Here is a 16708-nt window from a genome sequence, read left to right as displayed (position 1 = left end):
AGTGGGTCCGTTGGGCATTGCTGGGAGATGAGGAGCAGAAAATCCCCCTCCGGGTCGGGCAGGATCAGCCTGCTCGTGCGTTCGGTGCTAATCCGCCCCTTGCGTGGCGCTGACGATAGCGGCGGCGGCTAAACGATCCCGAGCCGCGGCGCGACGAGGCCCTGGTGCACAGCGATGGGGAGCCAGCGGGTTCGGGCTGTAATCCCGGGGCCGGATGTAAGGCCATCCGAACGCTCCCTGGGGCGACTGGCGACTCCCGCAGCTTGGGAAGAGATGCTGGGAGTCCTGCTGCTGTGCAGCCCACAAGGCAAAGCAGGGGCTCAGCAGGGAGAGAGGTGGCAGAGAGGAGACACTGTGACCCCTGCAGGAGATCAGCCCYGTGACTAGGGTAGGGCTCCAGAAGAAGGCACCTTCTGCTAGACCAAAAGGGGATTTGTTTGTTTGTTTTCCCCCTCCTGATTTCTTTTTTTTTTGCTAGTCCTTTGTGGGTCAGACCCAAAATGAGCTGATGCCAGCTCTGTCACAGCCGCTTTTCCACCTCACAGCGCCCTTGGGGCTGGTGGGGATTAGGGATGCCGCTGCGCTGAGGTCAGCGCGCCCTGGATTCCATTTCCCCTCTCTGCTGAGGACAATACAGGGATTTGGGACCGGGGCGAGGTCTGACGCCTTTGTCAGACCTTTCCTGTCGTGGAAAGGCACCAAGAAATGAGTAGCCACGGAATGAATGATGAGTGCATCCCCGAGGTGTGGAGAGATGCTCACAGCAACCCTGCTTGCATTGCAGGCTTTCCCAGCGGGTCACGCTGCGCCACAGCTTCACCCACCCTGGAGCACCACTTGGTGCTGGGAGGGGAAGGATTAGCCGGGAAGGCAGACGGATGGGGCAGGGGATTTGGCTTTTGAGCAGCTGGGGCCTTTCGCCGTGAGAATGGAGCAGACGGCTGGTTGGGGATGTCAGGACATCCCTAACTGCAGGCATCTGCCAGAGTCTGCAGGCAGCCTGAAAGACCAACTCTGAGGACAGGGMAAACTTTGTCCTCTCTCTTCACTCAGCTCTTCATCCAACATGGGAAGCTTTCCTGCCAACACTTGGTGTGCGCTAACACCACTGTTGGCTGGGYAAAGCAGAGTTAGGGCAGGGAGGTACCTGGACATCATCAGCTTTGCTAAGATGAGAAACAAGGAAATCTGTTGTCCCCAGCRTGTTACCTTTCCCTGGTGTCTCCTGCCTCCCCTCTGGCAGATCTGCCATGGGAGTGAGCCCTCTATGTGCAGGAGGGGAGGGTTTTAATCCCAGACTCACGGGGGGCAAAGCGCTGGCTTTGAGGTTTCCCCACACTGTAGCTTTCCCAGGCCACCACTATTTCTTGAAGCTCCTGAGCTCCTGGTGGCCACCATCTGCAGAGCTGCCAGGGAAGTCCCCCCTATGCAGAAGGTCACAGCAGGCCCTGATTTTCCATGATTGCTGAGGAAATCTCCACTCCCAGCTTACTGCATCTCCCAGGGGTGTACCGTGCACTCAGCAAAGTCCAGATTCCAGATGCTTTAGGATTGCTGTGTATTTCCTCCTCCTCGCAGGCTAACTGCATTAAAAACACATGCTGTCCTTCATTGCTGCATGGATGGGACTCTGGAATACCCCTCAGATGGTCATACAAGAATCCATGGTTTTTGTGGTTAAATCCTTCTCGCTCTGTGGCCACAGCACTGATGTTATTTAATATATTTGTTTTGTTTCCATTAGATAAGTGGAATGAGAGCTACTATCCCAGGCTCTAGTGCCCTTGGCAGATGATTAAAAATGCAATCCAGCACACAYATGGGCCAGCAGCCTCTCTCGGGGCTAAAAAAGACAAGCCCCAGGCGGAGTTTTGCCCACTTAGACACTTTAGACTCTTAAAAGTCGTACTGCTCCGCATGTGAAGGCTCGGTCTCCCAGCCCCTACGGTGAGCAGCATGAGGGCAGGGCACTGCTGACACAGAGGTGACATCCTTGGTGGCCACAGCCTGGGCACGAGCCGGAGGAGCCTTTCGGTGCCTTCACAAGTATGTGGCTCTGCCCAATAGTGAGGATAGGGCTGCTTTCGTGTGAAGAAGGTAAAGCGAGGTGTCACCGCGCGCCCCTGCGGGTGCTGGGAGCCTGGCGCGCTCCCCTGCACAGAGGCGCTGCTGCAACGCGGAGGCTGACACACACCCGAGCAGAGCAGCATGTCTGTGCTACAGATGGCAGCATCGGGACGCAGAAGAGAGATGAGAGCAAGTGGCTGTGTGTCATCCCTCACCGGGCTGCTGGAGGATGCTGGAGGTGGTCCTCAACGAGCCACCAAGCTGTGCATTTCCTCTGGCCATGACAGGAGCCCTAAGTTGCACCTTCACTCCCCAAATCCCCCCTTTCTGCTTGCTTCTCCTATCAGCCAGGCAAAGGGCTGCAGGGAGAAGGAATTGCTTTTGAGATCCACCACAGTGGTGGGCAAAATCAGAWAAGATTTGAGTTGTGCACGTTTGGGAAGGAGCAATCTGCAAGCTAAATAATCACACTGAGTTTAGTTTAATGTTAGATTTGTGCTAACGAGGTCAATAGGCTGGGAGAAAACTGAGGTGGTGCCGAGCAGGTAGGAYAGCTGAAAAGCGATGAGGAGTCAGTGGGCCGTGATGAGCCACCCTCCTCTCCTGCGTGAGGCTCAGCGACAGAGCTATGCTGGCAGAGGCTTCCCCACAGCAGGGCTGCACCATGGGAGCTGGAAAATACTGCATCTAGGGAGCTGGAAATGCTCTTGAGAGGGAAAAGGAGATTTAGACTGCTCGCATTTCRAAGATGCCAACTTCCGAGGTGCTCAGCGCTTCCCCAGAGTCAAAGCTTTGCTTCCCRTTGGTGTTCCAGTGAGAGCAAGGAGCATTGCTGCAAGAAAGGCTGCTGGGGAAAATGCAAACACAGGTGTTTCACCAGTAGATGATGGCCAAATGCCAATCAGTTTTACAGGTGCATCTTTATTTACATTCTCCCTTTTTTGCCATTGTGCAAGAGCCACTTTAATGTGTTTGCTTAGCAAGGGGGAAGGGAGCACAAAGATGTTCAAAATCTTGGATGTCAGAGGCAGCTCTGGGTGGTTAGCTTTTAATGGCTTAATGTTTCCTGTTCTCTTCCCAAAGGCCATGGTTAAGTGCCGCATGGGTACAGAAAAGGCAGATACTGCCTGAGGTGGAAGGAATGTGGTGCAGAAAAGGAGATCATAAACTGATGGGTCATTAGTTGCAGGTGATCTTTGTTAGCTTGAGACTTTGGTGGTTATCTAATGGCTTATTAGCAGATCCGGTTATTCATTTATCAGCCATTTGGCCAATAATCATCAGACTGGGCATTCATGCACCTTTCCTTTAAATTGTTATTATCCATGTCCTGCTTGTGGTCATTCATCCCAAAGTCCTTTTTCTGCTACTCAGGGAATGACTGAAACTCTCAGCAAGGAGCTTGGCTCCACACTGACCTGCAGGGATTTTTGTGCAAAAGCTTTCTGTGCTGAAATGGGTGCATTTTTCTGGAAGTGTGATTATTTTAATTAGTCTCTAGAGGTCTCCAAATACAAAGAATGGACCCACAGGAACTGAACATACTATTTTATCTACACATTATGCGCAAATGTTCTTTTCTTTTTCCTAACTGCCTCTGCAGTTTACTCACAACATGATGCTTCAGTTCCTGTTTGAGTTCAGGTCCTGTTCATCGTGTTCAGATGTTCAGATACCTGTTCAGGTTTCACTCTGAGCTCTTCTAGGCAAAGAGTGTTTTCTTGTCTATACCATGTCTAACTCGATCAAGTCCTGAGGTGAACAAGGGCCTTTGAATACTGCTGCAGTTCGAAGAAGCAATATTGACAGTGACAGCGGAGATGCCGGAGCAGTGTGGGATCTGAGCCCATCTGGACATAACCCCCGATCTGCATTGTGTGAACCCGTCCTGGGTATATTTTCTGCGTACTGGTATGTGTCATCCTTTACCTTGTCCCGTCAGCCAGAACCATCAACAAACTTGGCTGTGTACACACCTATGCTATATTGCTGTATATATCCTCACATATTGTTGCACAGCCCTATATTCCTATTAATACTCATTTGCGTATGTACTTGCGCACATATGCATAGCTCGTGTATATATAGCACCTGCTGAACCTCAGCAGTGTGAACCAACTGGAGGCCCATGATCACAAGTCTACCCACATTACTTAAATACCCCGACACAAACAAGATGGCCTGGAGCTCCTGGCCAGCAGCCAGTGCTGGACAGGGGGCTCCTGGGTGCCAAGCTGGTTTTGTGCTTAGCRTGCTAGATCTGAGGTGACTGTGTTTTCTTCTCTATTACCTTGCTCTGTGGCCTGTTTGCTTATGTTTAACTTCCTTCTCTGTCCAGCCAGTCAGCAACGTTGCCAGGGCTGAGGCTGTCTCCTGTTCATGCTCTCTGACATGATTTTGGGGATATCTGTGTCTCTGAACATCTTTGGGGGCACCTTATTGGGCCATTCCCAGCCTCAGGGGAGTGCCACGATGCCCTTCTCTAGCATGAGGATTTCAGCCTCCTCCTCTGTCTCTTCTCCAGAGCCACACAAACCAGAGGGACCCTCTGGCTTTCCCAAAATCCAGCACTCTCTATTTTAGGACAAAAGTGTTTCAGAAAAACAAGTTCCAGGAAACATTAGTTAGTGTGCAAGCTGAGCTCCCTGGGCACTGCCCAGCATTTGTGTGCACCAGGCAGTCCCAGCTCTGCTCAGAGGGTGAGTCTGGGTTACCCCTAAGCCAGATGGGTTTCAGCTTTCCTCCACCAGGCCAGATCAGGATATGCCATAATTTCCCCAGAGGACATGTCTATGTGAGGCTTCTCCAAACTTGCTTTTCTGCCTGCTTGCATTATTTATACCTCCTCCACAATGATTTCTGTTCCTCCAGAGAATTCTTGAAACTCTCCCTTGGAATTAGAACACAGCCCTCCACTTCTCAGGAATCTGTTACCCCAGGAAGGGTTTTGGCACATCACTMAGCCAGCTAACATCAGTTCCCTTTCCCCTAGACCTACAGATCAACCTTTGCCACCTTTCTGAATTGCTCTGCTTGAGATCACTCTCTAATTCGTCTGTCTCTAAGGAGCACCCAGAGAGACCGGCCATCTCGGAGCTGAGCCAGGTTGGATGGGGTGATTGCTCCTCCAGGCCTGGCGTAGGAGAGAGCAATCTCTTAAAGGATGATCGTTTTGAGCTAAATCTCAGTGTAACAGTCTGTGGCATCTCCAYGTTTCCATAATCTCATCCTGCCATGCTTTATGATGCTTACCAGAAGAGGGCTGGAGACTCCAGGCAGATCTCTAAGCAAATGAAAATCGTCATAAAAATCGCACATGGGTCTAATTCTAGAATAGCCTGATGCAACACCCGCTCTGCCTCCCACTCTCTGGGACATGGATCAGCTTTGCAGTCCGCAGCTCTCACACACACTTCTGAAAGAGGCTTCAGTTTAAATGTTTTACAGAGCAAGCCCGTTGCAACTGCTCAGTCTAAATATTAAGAGGCAGATCACTGGAGACCGAGGAAAGAAAAACATTACACTCTGCAAGGTGGCAAGAAAAACAGCGAAAAGCTAACACCCACAGGCACACGTTGTCACTGTCACGCCTGGTGTTGACCAAACTTCAAGGACGTTGTTAAAGTGTCAGCTTCATCACAGCYCCTAACTAGCTGCCAAGCCACAGGCAATGGCCTCATCACTGGAGGTTTCTGTGGTCATTGCATTTGTCAGTTTTTCCATTCTTTGGACTATCATTAGTGTCCCACAATCTTCCCAATTAGGCAATAATCCTAGGGAAAGGGAGGGAATGTCTTTTCCCCCAGCAGTCATCTAGGCAACGGCTTGGCTGGAGCTCCAGGATATGAAATTCTGCTTTTATGGGTGTTCACACTCAAGTGTGAAAAGCATCTCGGTTCAGTTCTGGGCAGTGCCGTGAACTTCCCTTACGATTATAGGCTAAGTAATTGCATCTCTTTGAGTACCATTCCCCCTCCCAGTGAAACGGGAAGGTGATCCTGCCCACGCTGCCAGCCCACGAGGAAGAGGAAGTGCAACTGAAGCCAAATCTGGGAGCCACTGATGTTCCCAGTGCAGCTCCCATTCACTGATTAGGGCTTTCCTTTTGAGCAGCTCTGAGACGAGTGAGGATGAAAGGAAACGCAGTGAAAACACAAAGCACGCCTGTTTTATTTTATTTATGACTAGCCTCCACTTGAAAGGAAACCAGCATTATCAGCTCCAACACTGCCAGGTCAAATGAGTAAATGAAAGAGGAGAGTTTCGTTTATGATCCAGAGCTAGAGTTTGCTCTTATATGGGCATCTCCACCAAGCATTGCTTGCTGCCACCTTGCTGCTATTTGTGTCACGGGACTAGTTAGGCTCTACCCTGACACACCGGAAACTGAGCTACGGTCCTCCAGAGGTGAGAGGCGTGAAAGCACAGAAAACAGTTAAACRTGAGCTGTAGCTACCCCTGTTTCCTTGACTCAGGGCAATTGCTTGAGCTGCAACGCAAACATCTCTGTGGCCAGCACACCAGTACCAGCCAGTACTCTTCTCTTCTGTGCTCTTAACCAGCAAGGCTTTCTGAACCATTGCTTCATAGTTCCTTCCTTAGCTCCCCAAGGAGAAGATGGTGAAGCCCTGTGCTACCTCAAAGCAGGTTGTGTTTCCCTTGCCTGTGGCTCCAGTTGGAAAGAGGTGCTGGGTTCAGRGCCTTGCCATTCCTGATGCTCCTGGGCCCTTACACATCACCACTGCTCGGTGCTCTAAGGTTCAAGCAGAAGGTAAACACACAAACTGGCACGAGCAGTTGTTTATGGCCCAGGGTTCCCAGAGCCAATATTTGATCATCCATAAATAATTGSCCTGTTGTGTATGCAGAGACCTGATTTATCCTGCTCCTCTGCAACACCTTCCAAACTCCCTGGGGAGGCATCTGTCTCTTTCTTCTCAGTGATTAATGGGGAAGGAGGAGAGCTGGCACTGGGCCTTGCCCTATTCCTCTGCGCGAGTGTGTGGGTGTACCGAGTGTCCTTTCATGGTGGTCTCTGGCTCTGCGCTAAAGCAATGACAGATCCTGAGAAAGGAAGAGGGGGATAAGTGTGAATGCTCTCTACCCAACTTTAGCCTGGATCTGTTGATTGCCTGGTTCCTAGSGAATGCAGTCAAATTTGCCAAAGCCCCCACCTCCACCCCCCATAGCCTCAATAAAAGTTGCTGTATCTTGCCTCCTCTCAAGAAGAGCTGTTCAGAAGTGTTTCCTAGCTGTTTCCTCAGTGAGATTAGTCTTCAAGGGTCAGTTTTGCTAGGTCTGGGCAGGTCCGATTCTATATCAAATGATTTACTGCCCTAAAATGCAAGGGAAGGACTCCTGCACTCAACTATGCACCTAACATCATGATAGGCTCTTGCTAATACTGTCCCCTGCAAGCCTTGTGCCAGCTCCTCGGACAAGGAGAACACACAGCAGCAGGCCTGAGCAGGGCACAGGTAGGCCACGCTCCATGTATCAAAGGTTAGGATTTCTCTCTGGGGATCTGTGTGCAGACTAGAGCCACAATTACATGCACRCAGGTGGGTCTGGAAGACAGAGAGGAGAGGAAAGTCCAGAGCTAGGAGGAAGGAGTAAGCTCCTGGGGTATTCTCTATATTGTGTTTCAGAAACCAAATAGAGGCYGATGCATCCCATGGGCTGGAACCCTGCCAATTCTGGGCAGGTTTCATGAAGAAGGTTGGTTCTAGAGCAGGTCCAGTTTGGTTCAGATGGTGATTGACACTGATGGAGGTACAAAAAGCTTGAAAGAGGAGAGTAAGTGTCACAAACCTTCCAGCCAGCTGTTCAGCCCAGTCCTGGGTGACCTTTCCTAAGCACAAAAACATGCGAATAGTATTTACCCAAGAGGAAGAAGCGCCARCCTCAGAGACAACACAGTACTTCCCAGCAGGCAGGCTGCCCAGAAAGCATCTGCCCACAAAGCTGCCATCCACCACTACGTGTTGGTCCAGCTCTCGGGGTTGGTGAGACGCTTCAGAAACAGTTCTGCCTTTGACCAGGATGTGCAGTTTTGCTTCAGGGCAGATCAGCAGCAGGATTGGGACACAATAGGTTAGGGATTGTGCCATGTTCCTGGAGCTGCTGACAGAAACATGAACTCCACTTCAGGGACTTCTTATAGGCGCATAGAGGTATTTGTGAAGGAGGAACTCTGGCTTCAGTCAAGGAAAAGGGTTTAGGAATTGAGAGGCTTGCAGCTCTGGGGTCCAGAACATGTCCTCTTTCCTCTCTTCGGGCATYTGACTCACTCCTTGCACCACCACTAGTTTCTTCTTGCAGAAGCCACCTCAGGCTGACGTCTGCCCATTGCACCAATGGTATAAAAGTATATGGTGTTTGCAGAGGAGATAGAGGGCCTGCACTCCATCACAGCCTCTAGTGAAAAGGGAAATTGGCAGATGGGAGATGGGGATGCAGGAAAAGCATGTTACATATCTGAAGAGGATCCATACATATCTGCCTCAGGCCACCAAGTCAGCTGATTTCTGAGCTTTGAGTCTTGGATCACCAGTTTTAATCCTCTCTGCATGGGGTCTGGAGACCTTTCCTTCCTGTGTAGGACTGGTTGATGGGGAGAAGGGCTGGGCTTTACTGCAAACTTTCAAAGGCAGTTGGGGGCGGAGGATGCAGCTTTCTGCTATTTTGSAGAGCAGGGAGGAAGAGGAAGGGCTGCTGAGAAAGACTGAAACTAGAAAAATGACGATGACAACAAAAAAATCTCCCATTTAGGGAACCAAATGCATTTGTTTCCTGATGTGACCACGGTAGCTCAAACTGAGAGATGCAACTTTGAGTTACTAAATTTCAACATCTTGCATCTCATGGCAAGAATAATCTTTTTGCAGTGTGAAAGGACCAAATGTCCTACCATGCCCTAGCCCCKCTCTGCCAAGGAGCTGGAAGGATTTTGTGGCCCCATGCCTTAATGCTTGGCCTAGGTTCTCTCAACCCATCCCTCCCAGGACCCCTTAAACTCGCTGTGGTGTGAGGCTCACTGTCAGGAATAGTTGCCTCCTGGGAGCATCCCAAAACACAGGGCTGGACCAGGGGAAGCCAAGGAGGTGGCTGCTGATGGCACCAGATTCCTGGGACAGCAATGCTGGGGGAGACTTGAGGGCATGTGGTGGAGCCAGGGAATGAAGAAGGGGAAGTACAGCCTTCCCTGTAGCCACATTTGTTGCTGCCCTTCCTGCTCCCCACACATCCAGACACAACAAGCCCAAATACTCCTGTGGGAGCTTTGGTCCTCTCTGCCCCTTTCCACAGCAAGACAGGCTTGACCCTGGTTCCCGCTCCAGGTCCTTATTTGCAGACAGTAAAGTTGTTCTTTCTGAGAAGAACAAAAAGTCAGTCCTTGCCCCAGGGAGACTGTGGTCAAAGCAAGGAGATGCCATGCTATTTGGTTTCCTTTTTATTTTGATATTGGCTTTTACAGTTACAGATGGGCTCCAGCCACAAAGTTTGGAGGCAGGTCCAGTTTCCAATGTCTCTTGACATGGGTGGAGTTTGAATCAAGGGTGCTGATTCAGTCCTTCTTTATTTCTGGTGTTGGATTTATATATAATTTAGTTATATATAGTTACAGATATAGCTGTGCAGAGCGTGAGAATTTCAGCTGAGGATGTGAGGGATGCTTTATAAATCAAGTAGTTACTTGTGTGAGATTTCAGTAYGAGGAAGGGATATAAACTGGCACCAGGAGTGCGGTGCAGAAGGATGTTAGATGCCCACATGCAGGAAAAGGGTTTAATCCAGGGAGGGTTCAGACCAGACCCATCCACATCCTAATTGAAAATTTCCTGCTCGTAGAGCTGATCTCTGACGCAAGGCTTAAGCCCTATCTGCATCTTGGCACCAGTTCAAGAGACATCGCAGCACGCTCAGGTGCTGAGAACAGATCTGTGATTTCCACCCCTGACTCTGTTTCATTTGCCAGTGAAGGAGATGTGGAGGTGAGGAACATGCTGCTTCTGCCTCAACCCATCTTCCGTGTTCCTGCAGTGACAGACTGCTGATTTTCCAACCCCGTGGTGATGGGGCTGCCCTGGAAGCAGGTTAGGAAGGAAATGATCATCTACTGCAGTCAGAGGCGAAGCTCCCATGGATGGGGAGGGAGCACTTCAGCCCACACCTTAGAGAGCCATCTGGTAGCTCTAATCGGCCTGAGCACTTCATCAATCCAGTTTTCTGCTTGATTCAGATCGTAGCCTAGGGAGAGGTTACCAGGCCACAACTCTGCTCTTCACATCCTCTGCTTTTCCTCCCCCTCTCCTCTATATCTGGCTGCTGGAATAAATTCTTTATTTTCTGGAGCTTTTACCAAATTGCAAGGGGGTTTCCAAAACATCTGGAATAGTTCATGAAGCTGGAGTGGATTCTGTTACTCAGAGTGGAAACAGGGTCATGGAAACAAAGGCACCCTGCTGGATTGATGCTCAAGAGTAGCRCTTGAGGAGGCCTGAGTTCAAATCTTTGCTTTGCTCATGGAGTTGGAAGAATCCAGGGTAGACCCCAGGAGCCACCTGTCCACACCACGGAAGCACAGCACACCTCTGGTCCACTCACACTGACCTGTGCCTGGAGCAGGCCAGACCAGTGCTAACCACTGCCCCGACCCCTTCGTGTGTGGTTGTGGAGCCGGGCTGCGATAGGCAGGGTGGGCACTTTGGTTTCCCTGCCTCAAAACGTGCTCCTATGTCAAGGCCRAGAGGAGGTGCAGAAAGCAGCTAGCATTTTTAAAAGGCCAACAAGTCCCCTTGGGTAATTCGAAGGCTGCCAGCCTGACATCCGCCACAGCTGAAATACCGCAACAGCATTTGTACAAAGCAACAGGTAGTTAATTAAAGGAGCAGAGTAATTAATGCCAGTCCTAGAAGATGATGAAAACAGATCTCTGCTCAATAACTTCTTCATGTCAGTAGGAATAGGATTTGGGGTGATAAAGATGATACTGCCAGTCTAACGGCCCTGGTATTGTGGTTTGACTCGGCCGGTGGCCACGATACAAATGAAGGTGGAGTGGAATCTCTTGCTTAGATCGACTGATAAATGTTAATGATGCAAAAACACCGAGGTGCACCTGATTCARATCTAGCCGAAGTGCTAGCACTTCGGGTTCAAATCTAGCTGGTTATGGGCTTGGAAATTTAGCTGTCAGTGGGGCTGCTGTCATGCACTTGCCTTTCCAGGCGGGCTGCAACGAAGTTAGTTCTTGAGCCTCCCCAATTTTACCTGTTCAGTGAAAACAACAAAACCCTTTTGAAAATGCTTGTAAATGGCTTTTATAAAGTAAGTACGTCAGATCACTCAGCTGAGTGTAGGCCAAAAACGCATTTTTTTAGTGAAACCACATAAAGAGCTCTATGTCTAGGAACGAAATGGGAAGGCAGTATTTATAGGATGGGAGGCTCTCCCTGTCTTGGCAAGAAAAAAACGTGAAAGCCATGGCAGAACCATGGTTTTCAGYCTTATTTTAGTCGGAAAATCTCTAAAATCCTTCCCCAACCTTTGTACAGGAAATAGAAGTCAGAGGGTTTTCCAGCCTGACAGACAGAAGCAGGATAACATCCAGTGGGCAGATATCAAAGGGACACAGCTTCACACTGGAAAGAAGGTAGCGAGCACTCGCTTCATCCGAAATATTTAAACTGAGATGAGGCGTTTTTCCCCAGGGAAGCCGCAGCAGAGCAGGGCGAGGTGGGGTGGCCCAAYGTCCATGCTGACGGCTGCTGCAGACCACTCTTGCTTTATGACCCATTTGCCTCAACCTGCGAGAGAACATTTAAGAAGACAAGCAGGAGGTCCCTTCTGGCCAACACAGCCATTCCCGTGGTTTGCAAACRTCCTCGTGCACGAAGGCTGTCGGCAGCCAGGACACCCTCTCCCTCTGCAGTGACTGCCGCAAAATCTCTAACCTCTGCGAGGACAATTTAGGGGAATTTGGGATAACRGGTAATGAGGCATGGACCTCCACCTGCCAGCCCACAGCAAGGCTGGGGGGATTTGAACCCTGCTGATGGCCTCAGGCTTTCTGATCCAGGCGAGAAAACAAGCTGTGAAAAAAGTAAACATGTCACTGAAGYATTTTCCTTGCAGTAGGGCTGATCTTTCCTAGCTCCAAGAAAGGACACGAGGAACCTGCCATTAGATTTAAACATATCAGCCCTGACTTCACAAATATTTGAGTAACATTTACTGGGCTTTGCACCATATATTATTCTGCAATAAAAAGAAAAATAGTAAAAATACATTTTATGGGACTCTCCCAGGCCCAGTTCTCTCAGGTAACCTTCCTCGCTGCCTTGCTCGACCCCGAGGTCCAGCAGGAGCTGTCACCACTGAATCCACGCCAGGCTGTGCTCGCTCCTGTGGGGCTGAACCAAATCCCTGCAAGTCCCCCTAGAAATGCTCAAAGAGGGCTGCCAAACCCAGGGGTATCACCCATGGGACACCCACGCTGAGCACAGCTCCTAGACAGTCTGCCTGTCTCCATCGCACCCTGTGGATGCGTGCACGAAGCCACTGTTGAGACGGGTGCTGCCCGCTCCGTCCCCCAGCTGACGTTCAGACCGGCCGCTGTTTATATAGGGCCTCCCGAAAGCGCCTTTGCCATCGTGCTCTCTCTCCCACTTCCTGCATTTGAGCCCCTTATTGCGAGGTTGTCCTGGGAATACGGTGCATTTTGTGGGTTGATAAGTTTTTATTGTAGTTGGTCTTATTTATGGGATRTCTGAGTGGAGAGGTGGTGACCCCGTGTCCACACGGGGGGAGAAGAGGGCTGAACATCTCCCCTTCTGCTGGCCCGTAGCTGCAGATGCTGCAGCACGTGTGGAGCGGCCCCGGGCTCGTGTCCAAGGGGGTCGAGTGCCGGGCTGCCGCGTCCACCCAATGTGTCCGAGTGACAGGGAAATTCAGGGTGTCGTTACCCCAGAACGACTCTTTGCAAAACCTGCGCAGGCTCTTGTGTGGATACTGCCACCAGTTTAAACCAGCTTACACTGGGCTCCCTCATATCCTATAACATGGTGTAGGAGAAACTGTTAGAGCTCAAGTTCAATGGCACGTGCGGGCAGGGAGAGGCAGTGGTCGCAACAGCGGTGCAGCGCTGGGCTTTGCACGGGGACATCCGTGGTTCAAACGAAGAGCATGGCTTAGCGCGAGGTGAGAAACGCCTCCCTGAGCTGCAGGCTGCAGCGTGGCTTGCAGCAGCRGGGAAGGGTAGCAAAAGCACCGCTTGGCCCCATAACCTGCCCAAAGGCCTCCTCAGCAGTGCGAGGCTCCACTGCCATCACAGGGCATCTCTCCCCCACTGCTGCCTCAGTTTCCCTCTCTTCGGGTGGGCGATAGGACTCAATACCCAACACACTGGATATTGTCTGGAGGTCTCACATCTGCTGGGTTTCTGCAAGTGRGAGCTGGGCGCTCCGGGTGGCAGCAGCTCATCTTGGGAGAGGGCGGCTGTGATGTGGCAACAGTGGCCAAGCCCTGCACACGTCCATCGCAGCCTGTGACGTTTTCCTACCACGTGGGCCAAGTTGCTTTATTGGCAGTAGTTCATATTTTTTTAAAAAATGCCAGATTAGAAACGAATTAAAGAGGCTGATGATGATTTTACCAGGTGTTGGCTCCCTCTGCACTTCAGCTCTGAGTGCGTCTTTGTGTGCATGTGTGTGCACAAGAGACAAAAATGATTAAAGAGGCTTTATTAGTCCCATGACTGAGCTACAATAGGAAAAACCAGTGTCCTTCCTGGCAGCTACCAATGCGAGGGGAATATCTTGCTCCAAATGCTCTGCACCTCGTCTGTTCCTGCTCGGAGGACACGCTGTGACCACATCAGAGGGCTTTCTCACCTCCTTTATCCCAGCAAATGCCTTGAGATGTAATGTTGGACATGGTGAAGCTGGTCCATAGTCTCTTCTGAGCTGTTCACTCTACTCCACGTCCTTGCCCAGGCACTCGTGTCTCAGCAGCTCAAATCTCTGCTCAGAGCAAAGCTCCAGGGCACCACGGCGGAGCAGAGGCTCTTTCCCTGCAGTTCCCTTCCAAGAGTTTGTGGTTTAAGCTGCCTCCTGTTACAGAGCAGATGACCTCTGTCCGAGGCATAGGGTAATCCTGAGGCTGCAATTCCCAGAAAAGGGTTTCTCCAGAGAGACCTGAACCAATCATCTCTGCAATCAGTCCTGGAGATGAGCTGCAGACAGGAGCTGCACGTACACAGAAAGTGCCTGCTGCAAGCTTGGCCTTCCAGAGCTCTCAGTCGGTTTGATAACAGCTATTACCTTTCCCGGATGCCACCTTGCTCTTACACGAACAAATGCACCAAGTATCCTGGGTGTCTGCTTCCAGGAAAACATCTCCAACTTCTGAAAGTGCAGATGTCAGCACATTTTCCTGGCTCCTGGCTCAGCTGCAGAGACCAGAGGGACCTCTCATGGAGAGCTGCTGTCGGAGGCCGGCCGGCYGCCGAAGTGCTGTCCGGCTTCTCCTGTCCCCTGGGTTGTAGCAGACGTGTGACTGTCCCCAACCCGGCACGTTGTAAAGGGATTAGGAGTTTCTGCGCCCCGGGGTCTGCTGTAAGATGAGCTCACACCCGGAAACACAAGGTTCGCTGGGATCAGCATGTCAGGCAAACAAAACAGCCCAAAGTTATTGTTTCTTTCTTCGAAAGAGAGGGTCAGTTAGTCGAAGCATTTCAGGCCAGGGGATACAAACTGCAGCTGGTCCTGCAGCCTGCCCTACGTATACAAACTTGTCAGGAAGCCCCAGTGATGGGAAAAGGGCTGCTTTTTGYGTTGGGATGAGAGCTTTCCTCAGCACGCCTTCAGCCTGCTTCAAACAGCTGTGTGCTCTGCCCTGCCACCGCTAGACTACCTGTGGCCAAGCCCAGCGAACAAAGCCGATATCGCARTAAGGAGAGAAAACAAAGCAGGATTTTTTCCTCCCCCTCTGCCTCATACCTCTGTGTGCYGGGCAGCGCTTTGGCCAGCTCCGTTCCCACCGGAGGAGGCAGGATTTGAACACGGCGCTGGGAGCAGGATGCACTTTTCCCTGGGCTTGCATCCACTAATTCATAGCAAAGTTGCAGAGCTGTCCACAAATGCTTCTGTTGGACGGCCGGCGCATCCCCTCCCTCCGACAGGAACCGCCGCTGCCGTACACACACACACACACACACACACACACACACACACACACACACTTGCATCATAACTCCTTTTTAAGCTATGAGGCTTTTGAAGTGAAAGCCAAAGTTTGTTTTCATGTCTCCCTTGTGCCAAGTCCCTTGTTCTGGTGTTTACAAGAGCCTCTTTGGTTAGCAGGAGCTCACCTCGCGTTTTATAAGGACGGGGTTATCTCAGCAATGCTTGCCCACGCTGGCAGGAATTTTGCCTCTTGAGGAACTAAAATCAACGTCATAAGAGAAAACAAATGACAACTATTTTGGAAGGAGTCCAGCTCTCTGTTCAGCTGGGGCCTGTGGCTGAGATAACCGGGATCAGCATTACATACAGGGGAAGAGACAGATTTGCAAAAAATGAACATCCTCTAGGAGAAGCAGTGAGAACCTTGAAGACAGGGCTTTGCACCCACGCATCATCCAGCCCACGCGTACACAGCGGCCGCACTGCAGGAAGGAGATGCTCCAGTGGGGCTGGCACTGGCCAGAGACCGCTGCGTCCCCAGGAGATGTTGTCTTGTGCAGGGAGTGACCTTTCCTGCGTGAAGCCAGGCTCGTTTTGGGGRGGCAGAGCAAGCTGCAGCCATGAAGCCTTGCTCCTGGCACAGGCAGGCTCGGCGCAGCCACTGAGGACCGAGGTTAGGAGAGCGCAGCTTCCCYGGCGGCCGGGATGAGTCATCTCATGCTCACTGCTTGGGTTTTGTGGGGCAGCAGTTTGCCCCACTGTCTGCTCACGGCTTTTTCGGCTGCCTCCCGGTTTTCCCCAAGGCAGCCACTCGGGCTGTCTCCTTGGCAGGAGCACCACGGCCGYGGAGCCGAGCCGGCAGCAGCGAGAGTAGCCAGCATCGCCGCAGGAGCGAGGCAGTCGCCTAAGTAGCCCGAGCCCAAATTCCTCACCGCGGGCACAGAGCAAAGAGGGCGTTCCAGATTTTGGAAGATCTGGGTTGGAGGATGAAAGCCGAGCGGTTCGTGCAGAGCCCTTTCTGCACTGCCTTTCCAGTCGCGGCTTGCACGGYCTTCCTCGCAGACATCTGGCAGCTGGGCCAGCAGGCAAGTGAGGAATGTAATGAGTTGTGCAGATGGGAGGTGCCGCGCTCAGGTTGCAGCCCGTGGGGCAGGGAGGCAGTGTTTTGTTTATAAACACAGGCAGGATGATTAAGATAAGAAAGGGCTGGTAATTAAATTAAATTAAGGCTCTGGAAGTCGTTAGATGAGCCTGAAAGCATTGCCAATCACTTTAACTCCTGGCTCTGCAAAAGATGGGTGCTCTGTGATGGAGAGTGATGGAGGGGACACCGAGAGACCCTTTCATCGTCACACAGTTACATCCCCAAGGGGAGACGTAAGGCGTCAGGGGAATGGAAAACACCAGAGCACTGGGGTGGGAGAGCAGCCACTGCAGATAGGGATGCACAACCT

The sequence above is a fragment of the Rhea americana genome, unplaced genomic scaffold, assembly GCF_003343005.1.
Source record: "Rhea americana isolate MKP2758 unplaced genomic scaffold, rheAme1 scaffold_10, whole genome shotgun sequence".
Classification (NCBI taxonomy): Eukaryota; Metazoa; Chordata; class Aves; order Rheiformes; family Rheidae; genus Rhea; species Rhea americana.
This window is presented reverse-complemented; position numbering follows the sequence as displayed.